Here is a 12,654-nt window from a genome sequence, read left to right on the forward strand (position 1 = left end):
TCTCACAAAAATACACTGCAACATTTTCCAGTTCAAGATATATAATGAGTATAATTAACAACACCAATTACATTAATCTTGTTGTCCAACCATGACCAACAATCATTGCCATGGCACAAATTTTTAATGACACTTTCTCCTCCCACCAGTTGAAACATGTATAAAAGCATTTCTCTGCTTTCAGGCTGTTGCCATAGAACACAGGAGGAGTTGTCTTCTGAGCAGACTGTTTCTGCAGAAGGAGTGTCATGGGTCAGGACTCCACCGGCAGGTCCGTGCACCCAAAAGACTCACCCCTTTGAGAGGTATGTTTCAGTTTAAACAACATTTTGCCTCTGGCTGAGCACAAAGCAAGAAGCCCTGGAGAAAAACTGTACTTGGGTGTGGTGTGTGTGAGATTCTGGGTCAGTGCAAACCTTCTCCAGCAGCAGAAGCATCACAGTGGAAAGAAACCCTTTAGGAGGGAAGTGGATGGGGCTTCATTTGTGAAAAACTGCAAATTCCACATGTTAGGACGGCCCTTTATGGGGATGTTGGGGAGGATTCCTCGGTTCCCTAGGCCTTCTCCAGCACCAAGACCTGCCCAACAGTGAGAAGCTCCTAAATGGCCCCAAGTATGTGGACGTCCTTCACAGCAAAAACAGTCATTACAAGTGTGCATTCGGGAAAGGTTTTAGACACAAACACTTGTTCACCACCAGAGTGTCTGCACTGGAGATGGGCTTTTGTGAGGGTAGCAAATGTAGAAATGCCACCAGCTGCAAGTATAGACTTGTTAAGGGGCAAGGAACTTGCACTGGAAGAAGGCAGTATAAGAGTGGTGAATGTAAGAAATTCTTTAGCCATAGCTATAGCCTTATTGCACACAAGAAAATTCACACTGGAGAAAAGCTTTATGAGTGCAGTCAGTGTGGGAAATGCTTTCACCAAAACAACCTATTTACACAACACAAGAATATTTATACTGGAGAAAGGCAGTTTGAATGTAGTGAGTGTGGTAAATTCTTTAGCAGAAGCCATAGCCTTACTAGACTTAGGAAAGGTCACATTGAAGTTAGACCTTATAGGTGTGGTGAATGTGGGAAATCCTTTAGCCAAAGTTATACTCTTGTTCACCGCCAGAGAAGTCACACGGGAGCAAATCCTTATGAATATGGAAAATGTGAGAAGTCATTGTGTGATCCCTACAGCCTCATTTACCATCAAAGAATCCACACTGGAGAAAGATCTTATGTGTGTGGTGAATGTGGGAAATTTTTTATTCAAAAATGTAGCTTCATTCAACACCAGAGAGATCTCACAGGAGAAATACCTTTTGAGCACAGCCAATACAGGAAACGATTTTGCTGAAATGGTAATCTTACTCGACGTAAGAAAATTCACTGTGGAGAAAGACCTCAAGAATGCAGTGAATGTAGGAAATCCTTTAGCCAAAACTCCAAACTTATTCAATATCATAGATATCACAGGAGCAAGGACATATGAGTGTGATGAATATGGGAAATCCTTTACCAAAGTTTCAGCCTCATTCAATACTAAAATTTTCACACCTGAGAAAGTCCTCATGAAAGCAACAAATGTAGGAATTTCTTCAGCCCAAGACATAACAGCATTTGGCTTAAAAAAAATTCCATTAGCTGGAAAGGCTTTGCAACTGCAGGGAATGTGCTAGCTCTTTGTTCAATATAACTGCTCCACAGAGGCTTTGTGAGGAAACATCCAGAGTGTCCAGATTCCCCTATTTCCAGGCATGTGTGATGTTTATGAGCTGTGTTACACGTTATCTGCATTCCAGGATGCTTACCAGAGTTTTCTCACTGCCAGTTTCTATGGAAGAATTAGGTTCCCATCTTGCAGGTTTGTACCGTGTGACTCAGTCACCCCAGAATGCTCAAGCAAGGAAGACAGCTGTGTTCTCTTCCATTTCTTGGAGGAAATCTTGAGTAATCTGAGCCATTACAGGGTCTTATTTCTCTTCTCTGACTTCTTAGGGCGTGGACCTATCCAGTTTTGGCCAAGAGAATCTGGTCTAGGTTCTGCTGGTAGCTGGCACAGAAAGTTTATCTTGTTCCTGTCATTCTTGGTCTCATGTGATAGCCATGATTAATTTTTCCCAGTTTACAATTCACTAACCAGTAACAGCCTGTCTCACATTATTCTGGTTTGTACAACAATAAAGGGGTATTGTTTAAGCCATCTGTCATTTTCAGAGTTCTCTAGAGGAACAGAACCAATAAGATGTGTGTACGTATATATATACACACAGAGAGAGGAGAGACCAAAGGAATTAGTTCATGCTTGGGGTGGGGATGAGGGAGTAGAAAGTCCAAAATCCAGAGGTCAAGTAATAGTCTATAGTTCATGTCTGTGTTCTGTCTCAAAATCTGTAGGTCAGAGGATGGGAAGAGCGGAGGAGCTCTGGCAGGATGTCTATAGTCTTAGAGACAGTATACCCTAGGGAAAACTCTCTTTTTTTTCTTAAAGCCTTCAGTTGATTGGATGAGGTCCACCCACATGATGGGGGATAATCTGCTTCAATTAAGGCCAGATGATTTAATTACATATAACTGCTGTATATAACTGGATCCATACTAGTATTTGACCATACAACTGGACACCACAGCCAATCCATGTGGACACAAAATTAACCATCACTCTGTGTGATTCAGTGCTGACAGTATGATGGGACACTAGCTCTCCCTCCAGGTTTGGCCTCACATGCATTACTGACCAAAACTTCTTAGGAAAGAGTGCAGGAATTTTTGGTCCTAATTCATGACCTGGGATGTGTGTGTGAGAGGGAGAGAGAGAGAGCAGAGGTCACTCTGAGCAGAACATAGTTATGACAACCTCTAGTGCTTCTGGGAACAGTAAGAATTTGTTCCCTTCCCCTTATTGGATATCTATCTCCCCCTCCATTGAGTGGAGACATTTCCCCAGATCCTAAAAATAAGCCAAGTGCCCTGAAGTCCAGAATTCAGGAGGTAGGTATTTTTGGTTGTAAGACTGCAGGTGCCAGATGGAAACTATGATTGATTCAGAAATACTGGGATAATAGAGAGTTATGGAGATTTTAGCAAACTCCAGACAGTGTGCTTCTGAACGTGAATCCACATATGTTCTGTTGACTATGGCTGTGCACTCCCATATACAGAGATTAGAACATCCAGACCTGCATATGTCCTGTGGCTGGGGTCACTGTCAGAGCAAACAATGGTTTTGTGGATTCCTGTATCCTCTCTGGGCTGGTGACCCCAAGTCCACTGCTGCACAAGGAGGAAAACAAGGATGGAGAGAAAGCAGATTCTGTAGTGAGGGATGTGGTTGTGATTCAGTGACTCAGTATGCCTAGTGTCCTAGGCCAAACCTGGTTTTCTGAAAAGAATGGGAGTTGAAGATATTTAATTTGAACCATTTTTAAAAGCTTTATTTCAGTAAAATTCACTCACAATAAATTATATATAGTTAAAATGTACAGTCACCACACTTAGCACCCTCAACTTCTTTCTTCTGTGATAATGACATTCTAACATATTATATTATACTATATGATTTAGTATTTTAGTATTTCTTATTTCAGAGTTCCTGACTCACTTCCTTGAATTGAGTATAGGCTCTATGAGAGCAGGGGTCTGTTTCTCTTGTGTCCCAGTGTCTCCCATGCATCTACAGTCATGCCTTAAACCCAATCTTTGCTCAATGATCTTGTGAGAGCACTGTATAAACATGTCACTTCAGCTTCCCCGTTCATTTTTACTCTTCTGGGCACCATAAATATTCCCTTGAACTCCCCCTCCAAGCTGGACTGAAAATGATTCCATCAGGAGATAAAATCCTTAGAATGAACAAAGATACAGCCTAGGCACGTGCTCAGTTTAAATACCTCCTCAGACTTGAGTATCTCCTCAAAAACTTCTAGGAAGTCTTAACCATCTTCTCTCTTCATTGAGGTTTTCCCAGAGCTATCTCACACTATTTTTAAATTACATAAACATTATTATAGTACCTTTCTATAATTTGCATTTTGCAACTCTTTTTTCTGAGAACTGTCCCTGAAATCACAGGAGAAATGATCATTTCTTCCCGGCAAGGACATAAGGTTATGGAATTCAGATTATACCTTTATATGGAGGTTCAGATGTCTCCTTTCTGTAAATGCCATGACTGGGAACACTGCAGACACTGTTGCCTACAAAAATAACATTTGTTAAAGTGGTCTTTTTGTTGTTGTTGTTGTTTGTTTAATTCATGTCGGATTCCCAAAAGGAATTGAATACATCATAGCTCACAGAGGAAGAAATACTATACCAATGAAAGTGTTCTCATCGGTTTGCCACACTAACTATAGAGGCAGGAGAGATGTTTTCTGTGGGAACAAGAGGCAGAGCTCACGCTTGTCCACCTGCTTCAGGGCTGCATAACATCCTTCCCGGTCATGGCCCTATCAGGAGCGTCTTTCTCTTGTTCTTAATGAAACGTAGTAAAATTCACAAAACTGATTCTACCGATTCAGGCTGCATGTATTTGAACAATAAGATAATGTTTATTATTTTCTAGCGTGTAAGGGATTTTAAAACTAGCCACTCCTTAGAAATCCTATGGGGCAGTTCCACTCTGTCTTACAGGGTCGCTGTGAGTTGGAATTGACTCAGCTGCAACAGGTTTGGTAATTTTGAAAGGGGCTGGCTCAGGTTTAAGCCCACTCCATCTTGTGTCTTATAAGACTCCATTTTACTTATCCTGCTTTTTTTCTTAGTAACAGTTAACCTTTAGAAGCAGCTTGTCTAGCTTCACCTAATTATATTTCGGTGATCAGGCTCACTGAAACACTTGAAACTTATTCTTTCAGAAAAAAATAGAAGATTAGTGAACAGGTCCTGTTTGGAAGACTCCAGAGGTCTTACAATTATGATTTACTGATCTTGGGATTGCCTTAGCAAAATTTCCATTTTTCTATTCTTTATAATGTTAGCGCACATACTGCTCTCTTATAAGCTGTAGCTAGGCTACTAATGTCAAAAGTACATCATGTGAAACCAGAGGGAGAGAGCTAACAAAACCCATTGGGTAAAATGTTCTCAAAGAACTTTCCCTTAAGCAAGTTAATCTTTATCACCTGTTCTCAAAACAAAACCCACATCTAGCCTTTGAACAAATCACAGAAGATTCCCCATTTCCAGGTACCTGGCCCTCAACTAGCTTACCTCTCCAAGAGCCAATCAGAATATTATGTTGCTAGTTCCTGGTTTAACAGTAAAAATATTAGATGGATGCTATAACTCTTCACAGTGTTCAATTTCACTCTGAGATTTAACGTTTCCCCAGTTTAAACTATCTTGCCTTTAATAAACCTATTTACTTTTGCTTTAACAGAGTACACAGTTTTTACTCTTTGAAACCTGTAACCAGTAGATGTATACTGTGTCTGAAAGAGTCTAGAATGAGAAGTGTATTAGGATCGGTAGCCTTTAGCAGCATCTAAAACAGTATTTTTAGCGTCTGGGAGCACAGTCAACTTCAAAGAGTCTGAAATAATGTCTCCAATCAGTGGTGATCAATTGCAGACCAAACTCCCTAGAAATTTGCCTCCTGCGCCCTAATAAGCAGCCACTCCACTCTTCAGTCTTTGGAGACTGAAGAAGCCATTTCCAAGCGTCCTTCGTGCTGCCTAGTAAGTTCTGTTCTTAGAAGTTCAGCTGGGGGACTCCCTACACCGCTGCCCATAGAATCCAGGAATTATGTTACCTAGAATTCTATGAGAGGACAGCATTATTGAATCAGTGGAAGCGCAGATAAAAAGTCATTTTCATCATGCGGGTATTGTAGGGGCGAGGCTTCCAGAGTCTTCTCTTGACTTTCATTTTGGCTGCTTTGAGGTGTATTCACGAAGTGAAGGATCCGAAACACCAGGTTGGAACGGTGGTGACGTAACCTAGGAGAAGCAAGAAGACTCGTGGTCTCGACCACATAGAGGTGGGTCTGAGGGTTGGCGGCGGCGCCATCCGGGGTGACCCACACAGCCGCGACCCGCCCATCTTACACGGTGCCCAGCCCTGTTCCCACAGGCTCCCTGGCAGCTGTCGCGCTGAGGGACCCGGCTTAAGTAAGTGCTCCGTTCTCCAGGCCTCTTCGTCCTCCCTCACATCTCCCAATCCTTGAGCCCAAATGAGGCACCTGCTCAGGTCCCTGTAGCACAAATCCTAGTCCTGTGCAAGGGGCTGTCATGGTGGGGACCCCGTTTCCTGAGAACTAGTGTAATGAGGGATGGGGAAGACCCCCTGGCAGAGGGACCTGCAGGGTAAAGACTTGGAGGTGTGACTGAGCTGGACCTACAGGGAAACCTGAGGCCCGTCTTGTGTCTGCACTGAACAGAGAGTGTTAGGAGTTGTGCCTGGATGGCAGGCTGGGGAGTTGTACCTTCATTCTGAGGATGCTTGGAGCCATGGAGGGTTGTGAACAAGAGGGAGATGGAGCAAAAAAAAAAGCCTATCAGAGGAAGAGCACACTAGAACGCAGATGATGACACTGAGTCACAGGAAGGTTGAGCCCTTCTCCAAAGTCACACAGCTGCTAAGAGCAGAACTGAGGACCGAGGACCAAAGATAACACAGTGATCCTGTGGTCACCTGGCTCCAGGTCTGGACAGGAGGACGGGGAAGCCACAGCCCATAGTCACCTGCCTCTCACATTTCCTGCTTCCCTGTTTCCCATAGCAGCAGAAGTGCTTATGGATCCTACACAGGTGAGTGGAAAGTGTCCCAGAGCCTCAATGATCCTGACCTTACCCATAAGGTCTCTGGGTTTGTGCTGTCCTGGGACTCTTCATCTACCACTCTTCTACTTCTTAAGCCTGGGGACCCTGAACTCACTCCAAGCTTAGGGTATTAAGTCATTCCACGGGCCCTATAGGGTGGTTCCTGTTGTTGGCAACCAATGGAATGAGGTGTGGAAGGTTTTCCCAGATGTAGGTAACTGTATATGCAAATGGTTAGAGGTGAGGCTGAGCTGGGAGTGTTCAGGGAACCACAGGTCACCATTCTCTCTCATGAGAACACAGAGCAGGAGATAGGAGTCAGGCTTGGAATGGCTCCCTGAGAAGTTGAAATTCTAATCTGGAGGTGGAAAAGCGAGAGTTTTGGAGCAGAGTAGTAAGGTCTCATCAGGATCCCTATGGCTGTAGCATGGACATCATAGAGATTAGAGAGAAGGCCACTTCAGTAGTGTAGGTACATATTGATGGTGATTGGACCAGTGTGATAGCTGTGGACATGCGGAGAATGGATGGATTATGGATCTGTCTTTTGAGTAGGGCTGTCAATGTTTTCTGATTTTGAGTGTGACAGAGCGAAGGGTAGGAGTTAGGGATACCTCCAAGGTTTTTAGACAGCCAGAAGGATGGAAACTCTATCAACAAAGATGGAGATGTAGGCAATAGGTGTAATTTTATTTGTCAATTTCAGTTTTCCTTTGTTTATGATAGAGTCTGAGATATGTCAGACAACAAATGAGTGGAAACATCAGGTGGGCAGTTGGACATCTGAGATTCTGGGGTAAGATTCAGGATGGAGACATCTCTGAAAGATGGTGGCCAGTGAGTGGATCAGGAAGGAGTGGTGGGTCACATGGAGTAGAGGGAAGCCTGATCATAATGGTAATGCTACTAGAAGGATAGGAAAGGGTAAGGTAGGGACCAAGGACTGGGTCTCTTGCTTGGGCCCATAGTTGGGGGTGATTGGCATCACCAACACAGGTAAGAGTTGGAGGTGGCTATGGAAAAGTTGTATAAGAGAGGATAATCCAGCACGTGGCCAAGACTTTTGAGGGGTGAGTACATGAGACTAATGGGAAGGCACAGGAGAAATAGATGTAAAAAGAGAGCTAAGCCTTGACTGGAACCATTCCCTCCTCTGGATTTTGCTATGACCCTTGGCATGGTCTAGGGTATTTGAGTCAGGCTGGTAGATTAGCTCAGGGACACATGGGGGTCTTCTGGAGAGTCACTAGGCCTGGGGTGGAGGGCCACTGGGGCTTGGATTTGCTGGGGGCTTAGGTGGAGAGAAGGCTGTGACTGGTGAGGAGACAACAAGTGCAGCACAAGTGGAGAAGGCTGCAGGTGGTTCTTGTCAACTGAGGTTAAAACCAGGAATGGAGTCAGGCAGGAAGGCCTTCACAGCAGGGCTTGGGGATGCCCATGACAGCAGAGACTGTCAGAGATCTGGGGTAGATCTGGACCCTGTTTGAATTTCTCAAGCACTCTCTGGATGCCATGTGCACAGTATAATGTGGGGAAGCCAGAGAGATACTATGGTGTGGGGTAGGGAGGGGGAGGAGGCTGTGGGAGTGCAAAGTAGGAGAAAGGGTGGGGCAAAGAGTGGTGTGCCCTTGGAGAAGAGTGTGAACTGATGGCCCAGGGCCTTGTGTTGGGGACCTAAGTGTGAAGGGTAAGTCCATATTTGGTTGTTTCTGGGAGGCATGATCTAGGGGACACCAGGGAACTGCTTGCCAAGAGGATGCTCATGTGACCCTGCATATCAGACCCAGAGCTTATCTCACTTGTCTATCCACCTGCTTCTTGATGCTGAGGGCTGACAGAGATCAGTGGGACCATGTGGGGAGTGCAGGCATTAGTGGAACCAGCACCTGGTGTCTCCTCTCAGGTAGGAGCTGTGGAGGAGGGTGAGTGGTGGGGAGAAGGGGGTTGTGGAAGAATGAACTTAGAGACCTCGCAGAAAAGCTAATCATGGAATAAACTGTTGTCCCCACTTTGGCAAGGCTGTACGATCTTTGAGGATGTGGCCATTGACTTCTCCCAGGAGGAGTGTGGGGGCTCCTTGATGAGGCTCAGAGGATGCTGTACAGCAATGTGATGCTGGAGAACTTTCCAATCATAGCCTTCCTTGTTAAGATTTGCACACCTACCCCAGAGTCCTGAGCTGGTCTTTGTCTTTCCCGTTTTCCTCAGAGACAGATTTATCCTTCCAAAGCCAGACTGTAGGCTCTGCTGCCTTCCCTACTCTCTCAGCATGTGTGCTGTGGGGGCCAGGGCTGAGATGATGAGCTGCCCTGAGCAGTGCACTCCCCGAGGCAGCCCCCTCCCTGAGGCAGCCCCACAACCTGTCACCTGAGTGTGCAGGCAAGTGTCTGGGAGTCAGGAGTCTTCCATTCAGCCCAATGGATCCCACCTTGCTTGTCCTTTCCCTGAGTGGGTGAAATTTCCACATCCACATTACCTCTGTGCCCCACTTTCTTCCCCCTTCCTCTAGCTGACTTTTCCTCCTCCTTGCCTGTGCCAGGAATTGCAAGCACTGTCATGGTCACTACTGGTATAGGCTTATTTTTTGTTACCTGTTGCGTGGTGAATTACTCTGGGCCAGTGCTGTCCACTCCCCTATTCTGTTATTCCTTTAGGACTTGTGTTTTGTGTGTCCTGTTTAGTTGCAGAATGGGAGCTGAGGTTCCTTACAGCCCAGGTTCTTTACAGGGTGGGCATGAGACGATGGTCTCAGAGGAGGCTTGGCCCTCCTGAGCCACAGCTTGGGGTAGGCACGACAGCTGGGCTGTGACGAGATCATACCAGAAACTTGCCCTGTGTCCACCAGTGTTTTGGTATAAATGCCACTGACCAAATCTCATTTCTACCTTTTATTCCCCTTATTTGACAATTTACCGACTTGTCATTTGAAATGTGACTTCCAACCCCTCACAACCGCAACTTTTCTGGACTACACTTGTCACGTGTTCCTTTGTAAAAATGGTGTGGGTGCAGTGTTTGACCTCCTCTCTCTTCACTAGGGAGAAGTAGAATCAAGATCAACAGCCCAAAGCTGATTCCTATAAGGTGGAGGTTAGATATGCCTCCTCTCTCCACCATATTTACCAATTCTGACAGCAACCGTCCCTCCCACAGTACTCTCTACTTCTCTGCTGGGCTCGATAATTCATTGCAATGGCCACACAAAACTCACAGACTTTACTATGACTATGGGTTTTATTAGTGAAGTAACAGGTTACAATTCAGGTTCAGGAATGCTCAGGATATATTTCTTCCATCAGGACAGACTCTTCCTAGCTGTGCTCGCAGGCACGCCTCTCTCTGACCCTCTGCTTCTGTCTAAAGGCACTCAGCCTTCTTGCTTTGTGGATCAGAAAGCCCACTGCATGGTCTCTCCTGCCAATCTCTCCTGACACCACTTCTCACTGTCTTCAGGGTTACAGCTCATGCTCTGTCTCCTGGGTCCAGGAGCTTCTCAGCGCAGGGATCCCAGATCCAAAGGATGTACTCTCCACTCCTGGCTGTTCTTCCTTGGTGGTGGTGGGATCCTTTCTCTGCTCTGGAATTGGCTGTTTTTTAAGGCAAAACTACCAATCCCCTTGTGGGCCACAGTTGCCTTATTTGCACAATCCCACCCAATCACTTGGGTGGGAATTACAAAACCATGGCTAGAAAGGCCGCACAAAAGCGATCCATCACACCACACCCTCTCACTGCTCCATCCTCAGTGTTCCCCAACAGTGACCCAAGCACAATATATTGGAGGTTTATGTATATCCTTACGTAGTCTGTCAACACAAGCTCCTCCGTTTCAAGTTGATTTTCCTGGTCTAGACACAACCAACTGTGATACGATGAATAGCTTTTATATGGCCTTTCTCACTCTGGTCTTGTAATCACTTGGGTGGGACTATGCAAATAAGGTAATCTTGGCCCACCAAGGGGATTGGATAGCTTGCTAATAACATAAATAAAGTTCATGGCACCCATGTAGGAGTGGGACCATGCAAATAAGGTCTATGGAACACTAACAAAGGGATTGGTCAGTTTTGTCATCCCGTTAGGCTTAAAATGAGCTATCCCAGAGGTGAGAAGAGGGGAATCTCACCACCATGAAGAAGAGGTAGGAGCAGAGCACGTCCTTTGGACCCAGGATCCCTGTACTGAGAAACTCCTGGAACCAGGAGACAGAGAGCTGTAACGCTGAAGACAGTGAGAAGTGATGGCAGAGAAATGGCAAGAAGGCAGGAGATAGCAGGAGACAGCCCAGCCCACAGGAGTGAGAAAGCTGAGTGCCTTTGGACAGGAGGCTTGCTGACAGAGTAGGGTGCCTCTGGGCACTTGGTGGAGCTAGGTTTGTTGGCCCTTGGAACTACAGCTGAGTGCCTTCGGGCTGAGGCTTACTGGCAGAGTGGGGTTTCTCAGGGCACTTATTGGCAGAGCTAAAAGAGCTTTGTAACACTTGCCCAAGCAGGGCAGAGGCCGAGGGACAGAGAGAGACCTGCCTGTGGGCACAACCGAGAAGAGGCTGTCCTCATGGAAGAACTGTATCCTGAGTGTTCCTGAACCTGAAGTGTCATCTGTTACTTCACTAATAAACCCCGTAACTGTGAATATGGTCTGTGAGTTCTGTGTGGTCATTGCAATGAATTATTGAACTCAGCAGAGAAGTAGAGTGTGCTGTGGGAGGGACAGTTAGTGTCAGAATTGGTAAAGAGTGTGGAGAGAGAAGGCATGTCTGACCTCCGCCTCATAGGAATCACCCTTGGGCTGTTGATCTTGATTCTCCTTCCCCCTTGTAAAGTTAGAGGAAGTCAGACAACACCTCCACCCCACCATTTTTACACCAACCGTCTACGCATCATGCATATGTCACCAGGTGACAAGGTCCCACTGAAAATTGTTGGTACAGAAATGACTTGAAAATCCTGCCTATTTTCTCACTGTTGTACCCCATCCTTCTGTTCTTTGTTTGGTAAGACCTGCCCCATTCTGTGGTATTTAGACAAACAGTACTGCCTGCAGCTCTTGCCTCAGCCTGCCCCAAGCTCCATCTCATCACAACATTCCCCTGGACTTTTTCCCCTTGACAAGTCTGACATATTTTTTTATTGTTGTAAAAATATAAGGCAACTTTATCCAATTCCACATTTTTCACATGTATAATTGAGTGACACCAATTACGTTACTCATGTTGTGTAACCACCATCAATAATTGTTTCCACTATACACATTTTTGGGGGGCTTACACCTCCCACCAATGGAAACATGAACTTCTCTGCTTTCAGGTTGTTTACATGGGACAGAGGAGGAGGCGTCTTCTGAACAGAGTGTTTCTATAGAAGGAATGTCATAGGTCAGGACTCCACAGGCAGTTCCATGCACCCAGAAGACTCACCCCTGTGAGAGGTGTGTTTCAGCCTTGAAAGACTGAATCTGAATCTTTCATCTGGCTGAGCACAAAGCAAGAAACCCTGAACAGAAACTGGACTTGGATGTGGTGTGTGAGAGAGGTTTCTCATTCAGTGCAAACCTTCCCTAGCACCAGATACCTCACAGTGGAGACAAACCCTTCAGGAGGGATGTGGATGGGGCCTTGTTTGTGAAGAGGTGCAGATTCCAATTGTCATGGCAGCCCTTCACCTGTGGGGAGGCTGTGAGGGACTCCCCTGTCATCTCCAGCCTTCTCCAGCAACAAGCCATGCCCTACAGTGAGAAGCCACATAGGAGCACTGAGTGTGGGGAGGGTTTTAACAATGGAAAGGGTCATTACAAGTGGGGAGTGGTAAAAAGCTTCCAGCCACAAACACACTTGTTCACCACCAGAGAGGCTGCCTTAGAGAGGAGTTTTATGAAGGCAGCAAATGTCCCACAGCTGTCAG

Source organism: Trichechus manatus, unplaced genomic scaffold, assembly GCF_000243295.1.
Source record: "Trichechus manatus latirostris isolate Lorelei unplaced genomic scaffold, TriManLat1.0 scaffold00176, whole genome shotgun sequence".
NCBI classification, from domain to species: Eukaryota; Metazoa; Chordata; class Mammalia; order Sirenia; family Trichechidae; genus Trichechus; species Trichechus manatus.